The sequence below is a fragment of the Protopterus annectens genome, chromosome 10.part0 (genome assembly GCF_019279795.1).
Source record: "Protopterus annectens isolate FY-2018-M chromosome 10.part0, PAN1.0, whole genome shotgun sequence".
Classification (NCBI taxonomy): Eukaryota; Metazoa; Chordata; order Ceratodontiformes; family Protopteridae; genus Protopterus; species Protopterus annectens.
Genome location: NC_056744.1, coordinates 271,697,625 through 271,710,218, shown reverse-complemented (window position 1 = coordinate 271,710,218; position 12,594 = coordinate 271,697,625).

The following is a 12,594-nucleotide window of genomic DNA, read 5'->3' as shown; positions in this document are numbered from 1 at the left end:
GGCAGTAAGGTATACACTGGTCTGTCCAAGTTGGGAAACAAAGAGTAAGGTATTAAAGTGAGGTTATTTTATTGGCCAGAGAACTGTTGGCATTTAGCAGTGCTGCAGGTACTTACAAACTAAATTTTTCCTATAAAATTCCCTCTGAAACTGTACCCAGTAACTCACCTGCACAAAGAGCAACTGATTTGTATGCTATGGAGCACCACCCTAAGACTCTATTCCTACATAGCCTGGATTTTACTTCTCACCTCAAAAGCACCCAAGCTAGCTCACTATTAACCACTGTACCTCACTACTGTAGTTTACCTAGAAATACCTGACATCATGGATATGCACTTTTTCAATTTCTTCACTTACAGCCAACTAATTCATAGAGAAACCAATACAGTTTACAAGACACATAATTGCAAAATGTCACTGGAGGCTAAACTCTTGCATACAAGCACAGAAAAAAATTAAGGCTGTCAGCAGCACCTCCCCCCAACACACACACACACACACACACACACACACACACACACACACACACACACACACACACTCACACACACACACTACATATATCACATATAGTATGCATCCTGCTCATAAACCCAGCACATGCTGTGGCACTAAAAAACAAGCCTCCTAAACCCCAAAGACCTCTCATATACTTGACCCACATCACATATCCTCAGCAAAACCAAAAGCACTCTACTGAAACAACACCCAATACCATACATAAATCCACACCCCATGGAGCCTTAACAACAAACCCCATAAGGCAAGCCAACACACTAGCTAATACTCTAGTCACTCCATTGAGTGATATACAGATGACTTCCTCACCTGGCTGAACAAGGAGAGAATCATAGCCAGTTGCTTGCCAGAGACCAGGAGCTGCTAAGTCACCCACAAAGTCAGGTCATTGAACCACAAGTACCAGTATGGCTCAGTCATAGTCCATGTGGGTGTAAATGATCTGAGATTTGCCTCCCTTTACTATATGAAGAGAAATATTATAAAGCTTTTGGACTATGTGTCCCAGGCTGGTATGGACCTTTCATTCATCATTATTCTTCTTTCAGCAAGGATGATGCCACTATACAAACTAAACATGAGTAACTTTTATAATTGGCTCTGCTTCTTGTATCATTCAAAGGTGGAACAGCAGTTGTCAGCATAAAAGGGTATGGTCTGCAATTGTCCCTGCTAGGCTTTTGAATATTGCATTGTCTTCCCCATAGAGCCTTTTATAGGCAATGCTAGACTGAAAAACATTCCAAATTAGAAAAAATTAACACAAGGGAATTTAAAGGTGCTATCGATCAATGTCAAGTGCCTAAACAAGACTCTCCACTCCCTGTTATGCTGTGTAGTTACCAAGATATGGTTTAAAGCCATGGAGAGCACTGTGGCAGAGCAGGGATGCAATGCCTTCCACACATTAACACTAGTTACTGTACAGGCGAGGAATGAAGGTAGAAGTGTCTTGATCTAAAGTAAAAATAAACATATCTCAGGGCTGGCTAAACAGGATGACATGCTTCTCCAAATTACCATAGTTGGAGTCCCATATTATACCCTTGCAAGCTATAGGTCACCCTCTAACTCATAATACCCATAGCTCATACTAAGATCTATAGGAGACACTTACCATTTAACCCAATGCCATATTCATGAGGGACTTAAATGCCTCTTTATAAACTGTGAATCCTACATGACCCCAAAATTGCAGGTCCAGAGATTCCTTGACTTTGTAAACACAATCCTTCTAGATCAATTAATCCATTTTCCCAATAGGGGTGCAAACATACTGTATCTCATACTCTAAAATATATGAGAATGCTGCAACCTGCTCCCACACCCTCCCCAAGTGTAGTCTCCTACATTTATTTATTTTATTTATCTGTCATTTCTTAACTGGGTTAGTCTGGTTAGTCTACCCAAGCCAGTGGAGACCTGAGGAGAAACGCTCTAACATATTACACAATTTGCATGCAATTCTGATCTATACAACAATACAAATTACCAAATTACATGAAAAGTTTGTACAACATAAAATCAAAGCTGTACAAAAATTCACAATTAATAGATTGAAAAACTTTGTGCAAGGTAAAATGGCAAGTTATAAGGGGAGCGAGAACAGAGTAAGTAGGATATGATGAGAAGAAAAAAAATATCTATGTATGACTAGAGCATTTTAGTACATAGGAGGGAAATTTGCAGTGAGCTTTGCTGTCACCAAGTTATGAGTGCAGATATGGAGATTTCTGTTTGTAAGCAATTTCTGGCCATGTGTATGGTGTGTGAATCTAAGTTTTGACATGATTAAAACTGTGAAATGGGACTTCATGGCAATGTTTAAAACACAGAGCAAGCAGAGGGTAGGATACTTTTAGAGGAATTAAGGAAGAAGCTGGATGGTGGAGGAAGAATAGCATAGCTATTCACTTCTTAAGAAAGTAAAATTATATAATACAGAAAACAGTTACAAAATCTGTATACAATCTGGAAATTGAGCACCTGCTGATCGTACCTAATGTTCTGTATACCTGTGCATTATCTCAGCACACAGCTGAAGTCACATTTCAGCTATGAGAATTCATACTGTTGAAGGCACCATGACAGATGTATGAAGGAAGAAAGGATCAATGTGTAGATCTGACTTCATAAAAGTAGGTTTACTGAAATATCATATCAGGAGTTCTTTAAATGCTCAAGCCTATTATACATACAATAAGGACTTTTTCTCATAATTATATCAGTACTGCTTTTTATTGCACAGCTGAAATATGCATAGTAGCATGTGGAGTATCACATTAATGTAGCCTAAGGCAAAAACTGATTAGTTCTTGCCATACAACAAGAAGCAACAGTTACTGTTACATAAGAATAGGCAGCACCGTTATGAGATGCCAAGCATTGCACAAATTCTGATGATAGAAATAGAAGATGTGTGAACACATCTTAATAATGTTATATGACCAATTGGACCAAATCAATTGTGCCATAAACACAGATATGCAAACTGGAGAGCTATATATTGGGTATTCTTATATTGTGAGATAGGTGCCCTTTTCTTGTTTTCCTTAAGACTGATGAATGTTGGGGAAAGTTTTCAGGAATAAGAGACACAGGTATGTAGGTTAGATTAGGGGTCAAATGTAAGCATACAGGATAAACAATACAGGCAGGGATGTTGATGGACACAAGAGGTTGGAGAACACCATGCATGAGGATGGATGTGGGAACTCTGAAGCATATCCGCATCCAGCATGAATACCATGGGAATCTAGTTCTCACCCTGTGAGCTGTCACCACTGTCATGTGTCATAGACACATGGGTCAGTGCTGGATGGGACAGCAATTTGACAATTCACTCTGGGATATTTTATTGATGACTGAAGTGGGCACTGAAGTCCTTCTCCATAATCTCCTCCACCAGTAATGTCAGCTCCTATTAGGTGGCATAATTACTAATTCCTCTGGCACTGCTCCTGGTGGGGACAACTGCACCAGCCCTAGAGGAACAGCTAACTGACACAGGTGGTGCAGGCAGCACAAGGGTTGTGGAGGCAATGCTGGCAGGTTGTGACTCAAAAGTGCTGGCGTCTGTGCTGCAGCTGGTGGCACCCACTATAGCCACTTTTGGAGGGATTGTGGTCTGAGACACTGTGGCTTGTTTAGCTCCCTGTGCTGGTGATCATATTGCATCAATAATGGTATGTCTTGTGTTACATTAAAAATAGAGAGAGAGAGAGTGAGAGGAGATTGAGCATGGAGGAAACAGAAAGAGATATTATAAATGTCATATAACCCTAATATATTTTGGTCACTACATATCCCTCATTAAATATTAGAATTTTCACATCCAGCTATGACTGAGTCAATACTTGTCTATTACAATAAAGGTTAATCTTAATTGACTCACTTTTATGAACACTGTAAAAAACTGTGAGTATAGGAAAGCTTATTTATGTAAAATATGTCATTAAATGCATTTGTAAATTGACTACTTGTTATTCTAAATTATTGATTGCAGAATAATAAATATTAAGTCATACAGAGTAATTTCTCTAGATTGGATATGAACCCACAGACTTCTGTGTTTACCTAAAGATTGAATATTGCAATGTTGCATGATTTAATCATGTAGTTGTGTGCAATTTGTAAATGTATGCTATGCATAGTCATGTATTACTCTGACAAACAGTTATAGGTTCATAGGTTGTTACTAGGCTAATGATCACTAGGGCCCTTATAAGTCTAGGCTCACAACTCAAACCCATTTGGTTCCTGAGTATCATGGGCACCTATACAGGTGGAAATGTTAGTAGGGAGGTAACTAATGGATTTGTGGGTGGGGTGTTAGGATATATTTCTTATCAAGGGCTTCTGTCCATAACAGACATGGGGGCCAGACTGGGAGCAAATTTATGATTTCCCATCCAATTGTCATTTGGTTGAACAAGTTCTGGGATGAACTCTGTTTTACATGGATGGGTAGCATATTCCATAGCGCAGGGATCCTTTGGATGCACGCCTGTCTCTCAAGCATGTTTTGTTTATATCACAAGAAAAGTTCAAACCCCTGGATCTAATGTTTCTGGTGTTGTTTGTTTTTTGCATATTTATTTATTTATTTATTTTATTTTACATTTGTTGACCGGGATAGTCCGACTGGATACTTGTTCATATGTGCAACAGATCCATCAAGGCTCGGTTTGAGGAAGCACTGTAGGCCAGAACATATCCCATCTCAACAGTCTGTAAAAGACTGATAACAGAGACAGAAACATTAACTTCTGTGGGCATTCTACCTGTTGCAAGTGTCTGAATAGCTATATGTCAAAGGGGTATTGTACTCAATGATAGGTCTGATAAGGGCTTAGTAGAGTGGTAGCTTTGACTTGGATGCCATGCCTTTTTCTATAACTGGGTGACAATGAATGATTTTCTTACTATCTCAGCTAATGGCTCATCAATGGCCTGATTTCTGCCTACATATGTTCCAGATCCTTTGTTACTAGGTCGACTCTTAGGGGTGTTTTATCGATGGAGTAATTAACTTTAGTAGACAGTTTCCCAAAGGGTGTTATATTTAATGTGTTGCCATTGAGTTTTAGGCCATGGTTTTGGCACCAGTCATTAGTCTGTGTTAAACCCTTTTGCAAAATGTTGGTGTTTTGCAATCTATAATAGCTCCCAATTTACAGTCATCTGCAAACTTGGTGAGACAAAGACCTTGAATGTTAGCCTCGACTTCTAAGAAGTAGATGACAAAAAGGAGTGGGGGCAGCACAGAGCCCTCTGGTCCTCCACTGGTGAACAGTCTCTTGGTAGAGGTGGTCTCATCAATCCTGACTTATTGGGTCCTGTCTGTAAACCAGCTGGAAATTCAGCAAGTTATGTAGGGATTTATGCCTAGCTCAGAGAGCTTATCAGCAATCCCTGAGTTGGGTATTATATTAAATGCTGTGGCCATGTCAAGATATGCAGTATGAACTGTTTTACCATTGTCAATTGCCTTGGTGATCCTCCAAAGATGTCTACCAGGTTAAGTAGGCACAACCTTCCTTTATAAAAGCCAAATTAGGATGGTTCCAGTGTCTGTAGTTGCCAATACCATTGTTTATTATTTCCATGATAATTCTTTCCATGGTTTTGCATATAAGACTCATTTTTTGATGGATCTGTTGTTCCTTGGGTCATCTGATAATCCACTCTTGTGGTGGAGAAAGACTGTTGCTGTCCTCCATTCCCTTTGAACATATCCTGTTCCAAGGCTGTAGTTCAAGAGTGACTAAAGTGGTCCTCATAGGTTATGTTTTAGATGGTTTACTATCAAATGACTAAAAACCAAAAGACTGAATCCCACAAAGACTGAAAATTCAAAATATTGAATGATGGAATTTGCCCCTTCTCCACTGTTGTGTGATCTTGGTGTTTGTATTTAGCAGGGGATGTGGGGGGTGCAGCCCCCCACATGAGGGGAGCAGGTGAGGCTTGCCTCTTGCATTAAACATTTATTCAATATTTTGGATTTTCAGTCTTTTTGGGATTCAGTCTTTTGATTTTCAGTCATTTGATCATCTTCTTTCAGCTGTTCCTGTTAGGGGTCACCACAGTGGATCATCTGTTTCCATTTCTTCCTGTCTCTGCATCATGCTCTTTCACACCAACTGCCTGCATGTCCTCTATCACCACATCCATAAACCTTATCTTAGGCCTTCCTCTTTTCCTCTTACCTGGCAGCTCCATCCTTAGCATCCTTTTCCCAATATACCCAGCATCCCTCCTCAACACATGTCCAAACCAATGCAATCTCGCCTCTCTTGCTTTGTCTCCAAACTGTCCAACCTGAGCTGACCCTCTAATATACTGATTCCTAATCCTGTCCATCCTAGTCACACCCAGTAAAAATCTTACCATCTTTAACTCTGCCACATCCAGCTCTGACACCTGACTTTTCATCAATGCCACCTTCTCCAACCCATATAACATAGCTGGTCTCACTACCCTCTTGTAGGCCTTCCCTTTCACTCTTACTTGTACCCGTCTGTCACAAATCACTCCTGACACTCTTCTCCACCCATTCCACCCTGCCTGTACTCCCTTCTTCACCTCTCTTCCACACTCACCATTACTCTGAACTGTTGATCCCAAGTACTTAAACTCATCCATCTTTACCAACTCTACTCCCTGCATCCTCACCATTCATCTACCCTCCCTCTCATTTACACACATATATTCTGTTTTGCCCTGCTGACCTTCATTCCTCTCCTCTCTAAAGCATATCTCCACCTCTCCAGGGTCTCCTCAACCTGGTCCCTACTCTCACTACATATCACAATGTCATCCGCAAACATCATAGTCCACGGGGCCTCCTGCCTGATCTCATCTGTCAACCTGTTCATCACCACTGCAAATAAGAAATGGCTCAGAGCTGATCCTTGATGTAATCCCACCTCCACCTTAAACCTATCTGTCACTCCCACTGCAGTCCTCACCAATGTCACACTACCCTTGTACATATCCTGTACCACTCTTACATACTTCTCTGCCACTCCCGACTTCCTTATACAATACCACAACTCCTCTCTAGGCACCCTGTCATATGCTTTCTCTAAGTCAACAGACACAATGTAACTCCTTCTGACCTTTTCTGTACTTCTCCAACAACTGTCTCAGAGCAAATATTGCATCTGTAGTGCTCTTTCCTGGCATGAAACTATACTGCTGATCACTAATCATCACCTCCATTTTTAACCTAGCTTCCACTACTCTTTCCCATACCTTCTAGCTGTGACTGATCAATTTTATCCCTCTTTAGTTACTACAGCTCTGCACATCACACTTATTCTTAAAGATAGGTACCAGAACACTTTTTCTCCACTCCTCAGGCATCCTCTGACTTTCCAAAATTTCATTAAACAATCTGGTTAAAAATTCCACTGCCATTTCTCCTAAGCACCTCCATGCTTCCACTGGTATGTCATCTGGGCCAACAGCCTTTCCATTCTTCATCCTCTTCATAGCTGTCTTTACTTCCTCCTTGCTAATCTGTTTCACTTCCTGATTCACTATCCACACATCATCCAACTTTCTCTCTCTCTCATTGTCCTCATTTGTCAGCCCTTCAAAGTACTCTTTCCATCTACTCAACACACTCTCCTCACTTGTGAGTATGTTTCCTTCACTGTCCTTTATCACTCTTACCTGCTGCACATCTTTCCCAGCTCTGTCCCTCTGTCTAGCCAATCAGTACAGGTCCTTTTCTCCCTCTTTAGTGTCCAATCTCTCATACAACTCTCCATATGCCTTATCCTTGGCCTTCGCTACCTCTCTCTTTGCCATGCGCCTCATCTCCTTATACACGTGTCTAATTTCTTCATCTCTTTGACAATCCCACTTCTTCTACGCCAGTCTCTTCCTCTATATACTCTCCTGTACTTCCTCATTCCACCACCAGGTCTCCTTGTCCTCCTTCCTCTGTCCAGATGTCACACTAAACACTTTTCTAGCAGTCTCCCTTACTAGCTCTGCTGTAGTTACCCAGATATTCGGTAACTCTTCTCTGCCTCCCGTGCCTGTCTTAACTCTTCCCTGAACTCCACCTCACAATCACCCTTTTTTAACTTCCACCATTTAATCCTTGGCACTGTTTTCACACTCCTCCTCCTCTTCTTGATCACCAACGTCATCCTACAGACCACCATTCTATGCTGCTTAACTACACTTTCCCCTGTCACCACTTTACAGTCTCCAATAACCTTCAGACTGGCCCTCCTACATAGGATATAATCCACCTGTGTGCATCTTCCTCCACTCTTGTACGACACCCTATGCTCCTCCCTCTTCTTAAAATACGTATTCACCACAGACATGTCCATCCTTTTCGCAAAATCCACAATCATCTGACCTTCTGCATTCCTCTCCTTAACACCATACCTACCCATCACTTCCTCATCCCCTCTGTTCACTTCACCAACATGCCCATTGAAGTCTGCTCCAATCACTAGTCTCTCACCCTTGGGTATACTCACCACCGCTTCATCCAACTCACTCCAAAATTTTTCTTTCTCATTCATCGCACACCCAACTTGTGGAGCATATGCACTAACAACATTCATCATTACAACATCAATTTCAAGCTTCATAAACATCACTCCATCAGACACTCTCTTCACCTCCAAAACATTCTTGGCATACTGTACCTTTAGGATAACCCCTACCCAATTTCTCGTGCCATCCACACCATGATAGAAAAATTTGAACCCGCCTCCTATACACCTGGCCTTGCTTCCCTTCCATTTGGTCTCTTGCACACACACACAATATATCAACCTTCCTTCTCTCCATCATATCAGCTAGCTCTCTTCCTATACCAGTCATACTACCAACATTCAAAATTCCTACCCTCACTACTACACTCCTAACCTTCCTCCTCTCTTCCTGCCTTCGGGCATGCCTTCCACCTCCTCTTCTCCTTTGGCCAACAATAGCCCAATTTCCACCAGCACCCTGTTGTCTAACAGTACTGGTGGTGGTCATTGTTAATCCAGGCCTCAACCGATATGGTATGGAAATATGAAATGTTCTCCACATAAGTAATATAACAGAGGTTTTACGCCGGATGCCCTTCCTGATGCAACCCTCCCCGTTTATCCGGGCTTGGGACCGGCACAAAGAAATGCACTGACTTGTACATCCCCAGTGGCTGGGTTATTTATTTTTTTTTTCAGTCATTTGATAGTAAACCATTTTAGACACTTTAGGAGAAAACCACAGATGTGGGGACCAACAGAGGCAGTGTTCTTGGCTTTAGTGATTGTTGCCAGCACTTGATCCCTGCTAATAGTTGGGGGAGTTGTTTTGGAAAAGATTTCACTTGGAGGAGCTGGATGAATGGGGGGGGGGGTGGAGTTTGAGCTGAATTTATCAGCCAATAGATTTGATATGATATCCTGATCAATGAAGGTGATACCATTCACGACCAGTTCGGCACACTGATGTGTGTTACCTTTAAAGTACCAGACATAGCTTTAGAAGGCCATGTGATTGTTCTTAGCCTTTGTGGCTATCCTGACCTCATAGATGGCCTTATTGGACCTAATTAGACCTCTTAGTTTCTTGCTTAGTTGTATAAGAAAGCACTTGTCTTTAAGGGAGTTGTTCTTGATTTTTGTCCATGAGTTTTTTTTTTCCTTTATCATATACAATGTTTTAGTTAGGATTCCACCACTGGAGTTTGTTTTTGTAGGTACAGCAGCCTCAATGCAGCCATTCACATTCTTGTGAAGGAAATCTGCGAATAATTCTGCATAAGTAGCTGTTTTTTTTTTTTTTTTTTGTGGGTTTTTTTGTTAGGACGGCCTTAAATTTTGACAGATTTTCACTTAATAAGATGTAGTTTACCTTAGAAGAGTTCCTAACTGTTACTGATTTAGCTAGGTTGTCCACATTGATGTTTACTTCAAACGAGATAGCTTTGTAATCCCCCCCCCACTACTGAGGATGTAACATCAGGGTGAGTGCAACACATTCCCATATTGTTGAGCACCAGATCCAATATATTTGATCCCTTGGTTGGACCTGTCCTAGGGTGTCTGTGTTAATAAAGTCCAGAATGCACTGTGCTTGTGAGTTTGAAGCAGTGTACATTTTCCAGCCTATAGAAGAGTAGTAGGAGTCACCCATGAATAGAATGTTTGGTTGGATGGTGAGCACCTTGAGTAGCTTTAAGTAAGAGTTGAGAGATTCTAGGACCATATATGGTGACATGTAACTAGCCATGATATGGAGATGAACCTTATCTATGGTAACCTGCACTTGGATGAGCTCCATGTTATCATCCTGGAGGTATAACATAGATCAAGACACCTTCACCTTTGGCCACATTCTGTGTTTTTGTTGGTCTGAATGTGTGGAAAGCTCTGGAGGTTTGCACTGCTGGAGTACTTTCTATGGCTTTAAAAAAAAGTCCTTGTCACAGATCAGATATCTATATTCTTGAGAGTGAGAAGGGCTTGAAGGCCATGGAACTTTTTTATTAAGGCTTCTAGCATTGAATAGTAACACCATAAGGTTGCTTGGAGACTTTTCCTCTCTGTTGGTAGTTTTGTCTTTTTGGCATTGCTCTTAAAAGGCTCTAATGGGCAGAATAAAGTTTTAGGTAATATCCAAAAGCATAGAGAGACAGGTGCAGCCCATTCTTGGCAAAACAATGTGGCCTGATGACCGTGTCCTTCCATATTAACTGATATTGGATCCCCCTGGAGTGACACCAACAACTAGTCAATTACTAAAATCAATCATTTTATGTTTATACTGTGGCATCATTCTTGGTTAAGACAACATGCTGCTCAGTCCAAGGCTTTGCCTGCCTGTGACACATACTTTGAGAGATTCACTATATGTATATTTTCATATAGTTCAGTGAGGTATGCCTCAGGTCATTTACACTAACATGGACTATGATATAATCAAATTGGCAGCAAGGGTGTAGTGACTTGAGCATGTGCATTGTATTGAAGATCCTTGCTCCAGATAGCCAACTAACTATTATCTTCTCCTTGTTTAACCTTGTGGGTGGTACATCTGTGTGTTACACAGTGGACTCCCCAACGACGAGAGTATTAGGCAAAGTATATGCTTGCATTAGGGGCTTGGTGCTTGGGTGACCATTGGGTCTAGGTTTATGTAAGCTGTTTGGTGTTCCTTTGGTCAGTGTTCTAGTGATTGCTGAAAAACTGTGTTGCTATTAGGTAGCTTTGGAGGTATTTGAGATTTGAGAAATTATATTTTAAGTACCTCAGCATAGGACAATCTGTGTGAGTGTTGAATGGCATGTATGTGGAATATAGCGTGGGCATTCTTGGGCAACCTCATTTGTATGCAAGAAGTTTGTGACCAAGGAAGTTGTGTGTTTACACCTCTCGTGTACTCTTATTTACTGATTAACTGGTTAGTTGAGAACATGAGACAATTGCAACCTTGCCCTAATATGCTTAAATCTACCAAACTGGTTACAGAGACATTAGGAAATTGCATATCCTTGCGGCAAAGTCCTGTAATAGGGTGGGCTGTTTGGGATTAAGGACTGGGTTTAACAGGATTCTCCTAGGGTACTTTTCGGGGTTAAGGGCAGATGCTATATAGTGGTAGGCTGTGGTAGTGCTATTTTATATGCAAATTAGGTTTTGGGGTTAAGGACAAAATACTGAATGGTGCAAGGACATGGTAGTGGTATTTGATAAGCAAGCTAGCTGCTATAAGTTTAATTCCATACAATGTTATGGTGTTTAACAGGTTTCTGATCTAATCCTAACTTTATAGGGAAATTTTATTAACTAGGCTTTTGCTACTATATAGGACACTGCTGCATGTGGGTAGCTCTGAACAAATTCACCTGATTTATAGCAGAGGAAGAATCTTGAAAACTGACTCCTATGCCCTCTAGCAAATAAATGGCCACAATTAGAGTTTCCTGGAGTCCTTCCCAACTCAGACCAGGTAACTATTTTCAGCCACAACATGGATGCTCTTAGAATTTCTTAATATAAAAGCACTACAAAAGTATCTTTCAAGTGCAAATTAAACAACAAACAGCTACCAAACCATTAAATCTCTGGCTAATTAGCCCTCCTGAAATGCAATCTGGAGGCATATAGCACTAGAAAAGGCTGATAAACAGAGAAATTATGATTTTTGTCACAAAATTAAATAAATGCTTTAAAAATTCTCAAAACAGTAACTATCACTGTATAAGGAAAATACAAGTGCATTCAGTCAAGAAAATATTATTATCTTAGCCTGGATGGCTCTGTATGCAGTTGTAAGACTTGAAAATTGTTGAGAACTTTGAGGAAGGGAGCCAATGACCTTGGAATCTCTCCTTATTTATAGCAGAGAAAAAGCATGAAAACTGACTCTTATTCCCTCTAGTCAATATATGACCACACTTTGAGCTCCCTGGAGTGTTTCCCAACTCAGAGAGAGCAAGTAAATACTTTTTTCTAAATTAAACAACAAACAACTACCAAACAATTATGTCCCTGGCTAATTCATCCATCTGCAAGGCAATCTGGAGGCAAAAAGAAATAGAAA